This window comes from Mesocricetus auratus, unplaced genomic scaffold (assembly GCF_017639785.1).
Source record: "Mesocricetus auratus isolate SY011 unplaced genomic scaffold, BCM_Maur_2.0 Super-Scaffold_6730, whole genome shotgun sequence".
NCBI classification, from domain to species: Eukaryota; Metazoa; Chordata; class Mammalia; order Rodentia; family Cricetidae; genus Mesocricetus; species Mesocricetus auratus.
The window spans coordinates 19,998,456-20,009,208 of NW_024429184.1; the positions used below are offsets into that span (position 1 = coordinate 19,998,456).

The 10,753-nt window shown below is 39.7% G+C and overlaps 1 pseudogene; it reads left to right on the plus strand.

Moving 5' to 3' along the window:
- The first annotated feature begins 10,072 nt into the window (after nucleotides 1-10,072).
- On the plus strand, nucleotides 10,073-10,540 carry LOC121138943 (annotated as a pseudogene).
- The last annotated feature ends 213 nt before the right edge of the window (nucleotides 10,541-10,753 follow it).

The following is a 10,753-nucleotide window of genomic DNA, read 5'->3' on the forward strand; positions in this document are numbered from 1 at the left end:
ATATCCAGTATTTTGAGTTGCATCAACCCAAATGCACTCCGTTGATTACTTGATGGAGTACATGAAGTGAATAGACTGGTCCTGCAGAACCATGGTGACAGGATTTCCTTGACTGAAGGCAACAACAGAATATCTAGGAGAGGTACATATGAAAATCCAGTATCTACTCTATTGAATACCTGCTGGAGTGCATGAAGGGAAGAGAATGGTCCTGCAGAACACTGGTGCCAGGATTTCCATGACTGAAGGCAACAGCAGGATATTTAAAAGAGGTCCCTGTGAGGATCCACTGTTGGTGGTGTAGCAGAAGCCGAGAACCGGGAACCAGACCATCAAATCAGTGCACTGAACATATCCAAGTAAAGATCATTGGGAAAAAGGGAATACTGCATGGTACACAGCAGTCACATATACCACTATGACAAACAAATATGTGATGGAGAGATGGCAAGACAGAGGAGCAAAGTGGATATTTTGTAGATGTTGTTATTTTGTTTTATTTTTATATCATTAATTTTCATTTTCTTTTGGGCAGGGCTAAAGGGGTGTAGGGCAGACATGAAACACAGTAACTTACTATCTTAGTCAATGTTCTATCACTTTGAGAGACACCATGACCATGACAACTGTAAAAGAAAGTAATTAACTGGCACGTGTTTACAAGTTTAGTCTATTGTCATTATGGCAAGCAAACATGGTATTGGTAAAGTAACTGACAGTTCTATATCTAGACCCACAGGTTCCAGGACCAAAGAAACACTAGGCCTAGTGTGGGCTTTTGAATACTCAAAGAGCACCCCAGTGACACACTTCTTGTAACAAGGCCACACCTTCTAATCCTTCTCAAGTAGTAACATACACTGTTGACTAAGTATTCAAATACAGAAGCCTTTGGGGGCCATTCTCACACAAACCCCCACAGTTGCCATATCAGAATTAATAATTCACTGCATTCTACTTCTATGTGCTTATGAAGTTTAAAATTGGAATATCCATGATGTTGTTAGTTGTATCTAACTTCTTTTGTACAAAATAGTGTTGTGGGAACCAAAATTTCTATGTTCAATTATAATTCCCATGTTCCCGTTTTCATTGCTATGGTCTATTCAAGTTCATAGTTATTCCACCATTAGTTGGGTTGATAATTTTAAACAACTTATGAACTGTAAAGGATTGTTCAGGGTAACTAAAATGCTGTGAATATTGGGGGGCTGTTAATATTCAGACTTCATATGTTTTGTTGATATGAACACAGCCATATCAAGGGGGTCAATTCCTCAAGACTTTGCCTGGTTTGTGTAAGGATATGGAGAGAGTGGAAAAAGGTATCCATTGCAGCTTCCTCTAACTACAGCCTGTGAATGATCCCAATAAGACCCATTACAGAGGTTAGCCAACTTGCCTCCTACATATAATAAATTTGCCCAGTTTCTGGGATGCTGCTAATGTGTCTCCATCACACTGCACAGCCAACTAGACACAAGCTGTTCTGTACATGTATTGTTTGTTCAACCCTGGCAGGTCAACTCCAAAGGCACAAATGTCATAGTATGAACATTCTTAAATATATAGTTTTTACTACCTGTTCAAACACTTGCTATGGTCATTTATATGCAACTAAGTATGTACATAATTGTTTAGTCAAAATCAAAGAATATCTGTATTTCAATTATTTGTAATTATATCAATCAATTTTGCTCAGTTCCTTAGGTAGTTTTTAGTGTGTAGTTAACTTTTACCTGAGGTAGGTCCAGATGTGAATATTTTTTAATTCTTTACCATGTCTTCTGTTGTTTGTTGCTTATGTTTTTTGGTTTATCTATAATATGCCTTTTGCAGGAATCTAATTACCTCTCCATGTGCATGCGTAATATCTCAATATCCTTCTCTCCATGTGTCTGTTTGTATGTTCCTAAGAAAATATTTGCTCTGTATGTACTGAACATCATAGAAATCCCAACATGGGAGAAGAATGATGATCTTTCCAGAAATCTTTAATAGACTATTTTCAAGGAATAAAATTTACTGACTCCTGCTGACCAAAAAATGAATCATATAACAAACAGCACTGCAATTACTAGCAAACACAGATGGTGGATATTTGCTTTATTAGGTTGTTTTCCAAACCATTTCTGCTTTCAATAAATTACTACCATATCACTATAACACACATATGTTTTCTTCTCTAGGTCAGTGACATAGAACAGACATACCAAGATTAAAGTGAAGTATTAGCTTAGGTTGGAAAACTTGATTACATTAGAAATCCATGCCCTGGCAAGTAAGATTGGTTGTTTTACTGCTCTCTATATATCCCAGAAACAAAAGCAAACTGAATAAACCATAGGATATCAATTTTTGTCCTTTAACCTCAAGATGTCTTATTACCTTGACTGTGAGGTTAGCAAAAAAAATTCTCATCTCTTTGAACAAAAGAGATACGTTCCTAATAATACATCACCTCATGTCTGTTTGGCAGTGTTTTCTTCCCCTTTTTTATCCAATCCAGAAAAATGCCTACCAAGTAGGTGCCTTTGATCTTGCATCCATCATTCTCAAAAATAAACAGTAATGGTAAATTAGTATTTTGAAACTAAGTTTAATATTTTCATGTGCCCATTAACTACTTAGAAATTTTATGATTTGAGTTTTTAATTCCCCTTGAACCATAGGATTACCTGATTTTTTCTTATTTATTTGTAGAAGTTCCTTTGCTTTTTACATAAATTCATTGTTGGGTTGAAACACTGAAAATATTTTACCACCAAATGACTTACCTATGCCAATCTTTGGATAACATTTTTTAATCTCATACTATAAGTTATTTTATTTTTAGTTAGTAGTGCTGCTCTTAAGTTAATCTGTTTGTTTGGAGGGCTCAAGTCTTACTTTCCCTTTTCAGGTGTCTTGTTTCTTTTTCTTGTGTAGATAAAAGATCCATTCAGAACATAACTCTTTATAAGAGAGAGACATTAGCACTTACTGATTTGTTATTATATGTATGTACAGTTACATTACACCTTTGGATGACTTCTTTGTAAGTAGAAGTCATTCATTATTGTTAATATGTGAAGATGCTCCCAATAGAGAAGATGCTCCATCTATTATTATGAGTTTTATTCTTCAAGTAGTACAATGAGGAGCAAATATGTTAAAAAGTGAGAAACTACCTGTGCACATTGTTCTTTTTTTTTCATTCTTTTTTTTTCTTTTTTTTTAATTTTAAATAGCTTGTTTTACATGTCAATCCCAGTTCCCTCTCCCTCCCCTCCTCCCGCACTCCCCTTCCACCCTCCCTCCCACCCTATTGCCAAATCCTTCCACATAGGGGATGTCTAGAGTCTATCATTTTACTCTTGGTAGGGTCAAGGCACTCCCCTAAGAGTCCAGGCTGAGAGAGCATCTCTCTTTGTGCTATAGGCACATGAAGACAGATTGTATACCAGGGATAGACACTGATCCACAGCTCAGAGCCCCATAGGTTGTCCAGGGCTTCTCACTGACATTCACATTTGGGGGGTCCAGATCAGTCCCATTCTGGCCTCCCCCCCTGTCGGTCTGGGGTCCAAGAGCACTCCCCTGTTCAGATCAGCTGTCTCTGCTGGTTTTGCCAGCCCATTCTTTGCCAATTTGCTCATCATTCCTCTCTCTCTGTCACTGGGTTCCTTGGGTTCAGTTCAGTGCTTAGTTGTGTGTTTGCCTCTGCTTCCATCAGTCCCAGGATGAAGGCTCCCGGATAGTTATAGACATCAAGTTCATTATCAGGAATGGGCATTCGAGGTGGTCCTTCCACTATTGCTTAGCTTGCCAATTGATGTTATACCTTTAGATCACTCGAGGTCACTCTGGTGCCTGATCTGTCTTCGATCCTATGATTCCCTCTTCCCCCTATTCTACCCCCACCCCCTCAACTTCCTGTTCCCCCATGACCAACTCCCTTCCTCTTTACCCCCTCTATTCTTCCCAGGTCCCACTACCCCCCTCGCCCTGTTCCCCATCCATTCAGAGGATCTTGTCTCCATCCTCTTCTCTTGGGTACTATGCATATATGCATATCTTTTAGGTTCTTTCCTGTTTCCCAGACTCTCTATCTGTGGAAGTGCAGACTGGCACTATCCTGATCCATATCTAAAATCCATATATGAGTCAGTACATACCATGTTTGTCTTTTTGCGACTGGGTTACCTCACTCATGATGGTTTCTTCCAGTGCTATCCATTTCCCTGCGAATTTCAAGATTCCATTGTTTTTTTCTGCTGAGTAATACTCCATTGTGTAAATGTACCACATTTTCTCTATCCACTCTTCAGTTGAGGGGCATCTAGGTTGCTTCAAGGTTCTGGCTATTACAAACAATGCTGCTATGAACATAGTGGAGCAGATGCCCTTGTTGTATGAACCTGCCTCATTTGGATAAATGCCTAAGAGTGGAATTGCTGGGTCTAGTGGTAGATTAATTCCCATTTTCCTGAGGAATCTCCATACTGATTTCCAAAGAGGCTGTATGAGTTGGCATTCCCACCAGCAGTGAAGGAGTGTTCCTCTCTCTCCACATCCCCTCCAGCATAAATTGTCTTCGGTGTTTTTGATTCTAGCCATTCTGACAGGAGTAAGATGGTATCTCAGAGTTGTTTTGATTTGCATTTCCCTGATGGCTAAGGATGTTGAGCACTTTCTTAAGTGTCTCTTGACCATTTTAGCCTCCTCTACTGAGAATTCTCTATTTAGCTCTGTACCCCACCTTTCAAGTGGATCCTTTGGTGTTTTGGAGACTTGTTTCTTGAGTTCTTTGTAAATTTTGGAGATTAGCCCTCTGTCAGATGTAGGGTTAGTGAATATCTTTTCCCATTCTGTGGCCTGCCTTTTTGTCTTTTTGATTGTGTCCTTTGCCTTACAGAAGCTTTTTAGTTTCAGAAGGTCCCATTTGTTAATTGTTGATCTCAGTGCCTGTGCCACTGGTGTTATGTTTAGGAAGTGGTCTCCTGTACCAACTCGTTGAAGAGTATCTCCCACTTTCTCTTCTAAAAGTTTCAATGTGGCTGGATGTATGTTGAGATCTTTGATCCATTTGGACTTAAGTTTTGTACAAGGCGATAAACATGGATCTATCTGCAGTCTTCTGCATACCACTACCCAGTTATGCCAGCACCATTTGTTGAAGATGCTTTCTTTTTTCCACTGTACAGTTTTAGCTTCTTTGTCAAAAATCAGGTGTTCATAGGTGTGTGGGTTAAATTTAGGGCTTTCGATTCAGTTCCATTGGTCTACCTGCCTATTTTTGTGCCAATACCAAGCTGTTTTCAGGACTATAGCTCTATAATAGAGCTTGAAGTCAGGTATGGTGATGCCTCCTGAAGTTCCTTTATTGTATAGGGATGTTTTGGCTATCCTGGGCCTTTTGTTTTTCCATATAAAGTTGATTAATGTTCTTTCCAGGTCCTTGAAGAATTGTGATGGAATTTTGATAGGGATTGCATTGAATCTATAGACTGCTTTTGGCAAGATTGCCATTTTTATTATGTTGATCCTACCAATCCAAGAGCATGGGAGATCTTTCCATTTTCTGGTATCTTCTTTGATTTCTTTCTTCAAAGACACAAAGTTCTTGATATACAGGTCTTTCACTTCCTTGGTTAACATTATCCCCAGATATTTGATGCTGTTTTTGGCTATTGTAAAAGGTGATGTTTCTCTGATTTCTTTCTCAGTCACTTCATCATCTGTATATAATAGGGCCACTGATTTTTTGCATTTACCTTGTATCCTGCCACATTGCTGAAGGTGTTTATCAGCTCTAGGAGTAACCTTGCGGAGTTTTTGGGTCACTTATGTAAACTATCATATCATCTGCAAATAATGAAAGTTTGACTTCTTCTTTTCCTATTTGTATCCCCTTTATCTCCTTTTGTTGTCTTATTGCTGTAGCTAGAACTTCAAGTACAATATTGAAGAGATATGGAGAGAGTGGACAGCCTTGTCTTGTTCCTGATTTTAGAGGAATTGCTTTGAGTTTCTCTCCATTTAGTTTGATGTTAGCTGTTGGTTTACTGTATTTTGCTTTTATTATATTCAGGTACGTTCCTGTTATCCCTGATCTCTCTAGGACCTTTATCATGAAGGGGTGCTGGATTTTGTCAAAGGCATTTTCAGCATCTAGTGAGATGATCATGTGGTTTTTCTTTCGCAGATTGTTAATATGGTGGATTACATTGATAGATTTTCTAATGTTGAACCATCCCTGCATTCCTGGAATGAAGCCTACTTGATCATGGTGGATGATTTTTCTGATGTGTTCTTGAATCCGGTTTGCAAGTATTTTATTGAGTATTTTTGCATCAATGTTCATGAGGGAAATTGGTCTATAGTTCTCTTTCTTAGTTGTGTCTTTGTGTGGCTTGGGTATCAAGGTAATTGTAGCCTCGTAGAAAGAGTTTGGTAGTGAGCCTCCTGCTTCTATAGTGTGGAATACTTTGACGAGTATTGGAATGAGCTCTTCTTTGAATTTCTGGTAGAATTCTGCACTGAAGCCATCTGGGCCTGGGCTTTTTTTGTTTGGGAGACTTTTGATGACTGCTTCTATTTCATTAGGGGTTATAGGTCTGTTTAGATTATTTATCTGTTCTTGATTTAGTTTTGGCAAGTGATATCTATCCAGGAAATTGTCCATTTCCTTTAAATTTTCAAATTTTGTGGAGTACAGATTTTCAAAGTATGCCCTGATGATTCTCTTGATTTCCTCAGAGTCCGTTGTTATGTCCCCTTTCTCATCCCTGATTTTGTTAATTAGCATGTTCTCTCTCTGTCTTTTGGTTAGTTTGGACAGAGATTTGTCTATTTTGTTGATTTTCTCAAAGAACCAACTCTTTGTTTCATTGATTCTTCTCAATGTTTTCCTGGTTTCTACTTGATTGATTTCAGCCCTCAATTTGATTATTTCCTGGCGTCTGCTCCTCCTGGGGGAGTTTGCTTCTTTTTGTTCTAGAACATTCAGCTGTGCTATTAATTCTCTAGTATGACTGTTCTCCAGTTTTTTCATGTGGGCACTTAGTGCTATAAACTTTCCTCTCAGCACTGCTTTCAAAGTGTCCCATAAGTTTGTGTATGTTGTGTCTTCATTCTCATTGAAATCGAGGAAGTCTTTAATTTCTTTTTTTATTTGTTCCTTTACCCAGGGATGATGCAATTGTGCATTGTTCAATCTCCATGAGTTTGTAGGGTTTCTGCGATTTGTGTTATTGTTGAATTCTAATGTTAATGCATGGTGGTCTGATAAGATGCAGGGGGTTATTCCAATTTTTTTGTATCTGTGGAGATTTGCAATGTTTCCTATTATGTGGTCAATTTTAGAGAAGGTTCCATGTGGTGCCGAGAAGAAGGTATATCCCTTTGTATTTGGGTGGAATGTTCTATAGATGTCTGTTAAACCCAGTTGGGTCATAACTTCTATTAATTCTTTTGTTTCTTTGTTAAGTTTCTGTCTGGAGGTCCTATCTAGCGGTGAGAGCGGAGTGTTGAAGTCTCCTACTATTAGTGTGTGAGATTTTATGTGCATTTTGAGCTTTAGTAATGTTTCTTTCACGAATGTAGGTGCCTTTGTATTTGGGGCGTAGATATTTAAAATCGAGACTTCGTCTTGATGTATTTTTCCTTTGATGAATATGAAGTGCCCTTCTTCATCTCTTTTGATTGATTTTAATTTGAAGCCTAATTTGTTAGATATTAGGATTGCTATGCCCGCTTGTTTCTTGGGGCCGTTTGATTGGAAGATCTTTTCCCAGCCCTTTACTCTGAGATAACGTCTGTCTTTGGTGTTGAGATGTGTTTCTTGTATGCAGCAGAAGGAAGGGTTCTGTCTTCATATCCATTCTGCTAGTCTGTGTCTTTTTATAGGTAAGTTGAGGCCATTGACATTGAGGGATATTAATGACCATTGATTGGTGATCCTTGTTTGTGCTTGATTTATTTTTAGTGAAGTTATTTTGTGTAGTTTCTCCTCCCTTTTTCTTTTAGTGTTTTGTAAAGTATGATTCTATATTGCCTGTGTCTTTGTGAATGTAGTTATCTTCCTTGGCTCTAGGTTTTCCTTCTAGCATTTTCTGTAGAGCTGGATTCATGGATACGTATTGTTTAAATCTGGCTTTGTCATGGAATATTTTGTTTTCTCCATCTATGGTAATTGAGAGCTTTGCTGGATATAGTAGTCTGGGCTGGCATCCTTGTTCCCTTAGCGTTTGTAGGACATCTGACCAGGATCTTCTGGCTTTCATCGTTTCCATTGAGAAGTCAGGTGTAATTCGGATAGGTCTGCCTTTATATGTTACTTGGCCTTTTTCTTTAGCTGCTCTTAATATTTTCTCTTTGCTCTGTAGGTTTGGTGTTTTGATTATTATATGGCGAGGTGACTTCTTTTTCTGGTCAAGCCTATTTGGTGTTCTGTAAGATTCTTGTACTTTCATAGGCATATCTTTCTTTAGGTTAGGGAAGCTTTCTTCTATGATTTTGTTGAATATGTTTTCTGTACCTTTAAGTTGAAGTTCTTCACCTTCTTCTATACCTATTATTCTCAGGTTTGGCTTCTTCACGGTGTCCCATATTTCCTGAATATTTTGTGTTAAGGATTTGTTGGTTTTGAGATTTTCTTTGGTTGACGATGCTATGTCCTCTAATGAGTCTTCAACACCTGAGATTCTCTCTTCTATCTCTTGTATTCTATTGGTGATGCTTGCATCTGTAATTCCAGACCGTTTACCGAGCTTTTCTATTTCCAGCATCCCTTCATTCTGTGTTTTCTTTATCGTTTCTATTTCAGCTTTCAATCCTTCAACTGTTTGAGCTGTTTCCTTAATTTTCTTGGTTGTTTTTTCTTGGTGCTCTTTAGATTCTTTGAGAGATTTGTTTATTTCTTGAATTTTTCCCCCATTTCATGGATTTTTTTGTTTGTTTTTTCTTCTATTTCTTTAAGGGATTTCCTCATTTCTTCTTTGAGGCTCTCCATCATCTTCATGAAATAATTTTTAAGGTCTGTCTCCTCTTCTTCATCTATGTAGTGCTTTTCAGGTCTTGCTGGTGTTGGATCCCTGGATTCTGGTGAGGTCGTGTTGGTGTTTCTATTGCTGAGTGATCTCTTATTCTGTCTTCTTCCCATCTCTTTCTTCCAGTGGGTGCTGGTGGGGGCTTTCTGTTTCCACTGGTCTCCTTCCTTACTGCAGCTGAAGCTGAAGCTGGCCTCGCTGGGGTTGGGGTCTTGGAGGGGCTGATCTCTTTCCTGTGTGGGCGGCTCTTCTGAAGCTGGGCTCGCTGGGTTGGAGTCTTGGAGGGGCTGATATCTTTCCTGTGTGGGCGGCTCTTCTGGAAGCCGGGAGCGGCCCCGAAGGTGGAGGGGGATGGGTGATGGGCGGGTGGTCCCAGTCGGGGAGCCAATCTCACCTGAAGCTGGGCTCGCTGGGTTGGGGTCTTGGAGGGGCCTGTGTGGGCGGTTCTTCTGGAAGCCGGGAGCGGCCCCGAAGATGGAGGCGGATGGGTGATGGGCGGGTGGTCCCAGCCAGAGACCCAATCTCACCTGAAGCTGGGCTCGCTGGGTTGGGGTCTTGGAGGGGCTGATCTCTTTCCTGTGTGGGCGGCTCTTCTGGAAGCCGGGAGTGGCCCCGAAGATGGAGGGGGATGGGTGATGGGCGGGTGGTCCCAGCCGGGGACCCAATCTCACCTGAAGCTGGGCTCACTGGGTTGGGGTCTTGGAGGGGCTGATCTCTTTCCTGTGTGCACATTGTTCTTGACAAAAACACCCTCCCTAGGACACCAGAAATAATTTTCTTAGTCAATACATATGTTCTATCAGTTTAGTATAGACACAAACCAACTTATGTCTGAATAATAATGTTTAAAGAGAGACCATTTGTGTCACTTTTGTCCTACCATACAAGGTTACTTGTTTTTTCTTTTACATTTTTCACAATTATCTTTGTTTTTATCTGAGAAAATTGTTTTATAATTCTTAAAACATTTCTTGCTTTAATTTCAATTAATCCATCTTCTAGTCCCAGGAGCTTTGGGAGCCTCTGGATACTGTTCCGACATGGCCAAGTCCAAGAAGCATATCACACAACCAGTTCCGGAATTGGCACAGAAATGGCATGAAGAAACCAGAATCACGAAGATGCGAATCTCTTAAGGGGGTTAACCTCAAGTTCCTAAGGAACATGTACTTTGCCAAGAAGCACAGCAAGAAAGGCTGGAAGAAGATATAGGCAAACAATGAGAAGGCAATGAGTGCATGCTCAGAAGCCATCAAGTGCCTTTAGGAGCCCAAGGTGGTTAAGTCCAAGATGGCAAAGGGCCTCAGGCACAAACTCATACGCCTTGCTTTCATCGCTCACCTAAGCTTGGGAAACTGATTAGAAACTACATGGTAAAAGGTTGTAGGCTCTGCCAACCAAAGCCCAAGTTTCAAACCAAGGCAGAGACCTCAGCTCCAGCTAAGGCCCAGGCTTCAGCTCCAGCTCCGGCTCTCAAAGGTGCCCAGGCCGCTGTGAAGGCCCCATAGAAAAGGTTTCTGCCACTGTGAATACACATGGAATGGTGTGACATACCTACATAGTCTCTATAAATGATCAGTGTACTGTGATATTTTTACAAATAAACTTGAAGCAAGACCTGTCAAAATTTTTTCAAGTAAACTGAAAGTACATATAAATTAATATTTTCTATACTTTCATTATTACCAAATTATTTACAATTTGTAAGTTGAAACTAGTTT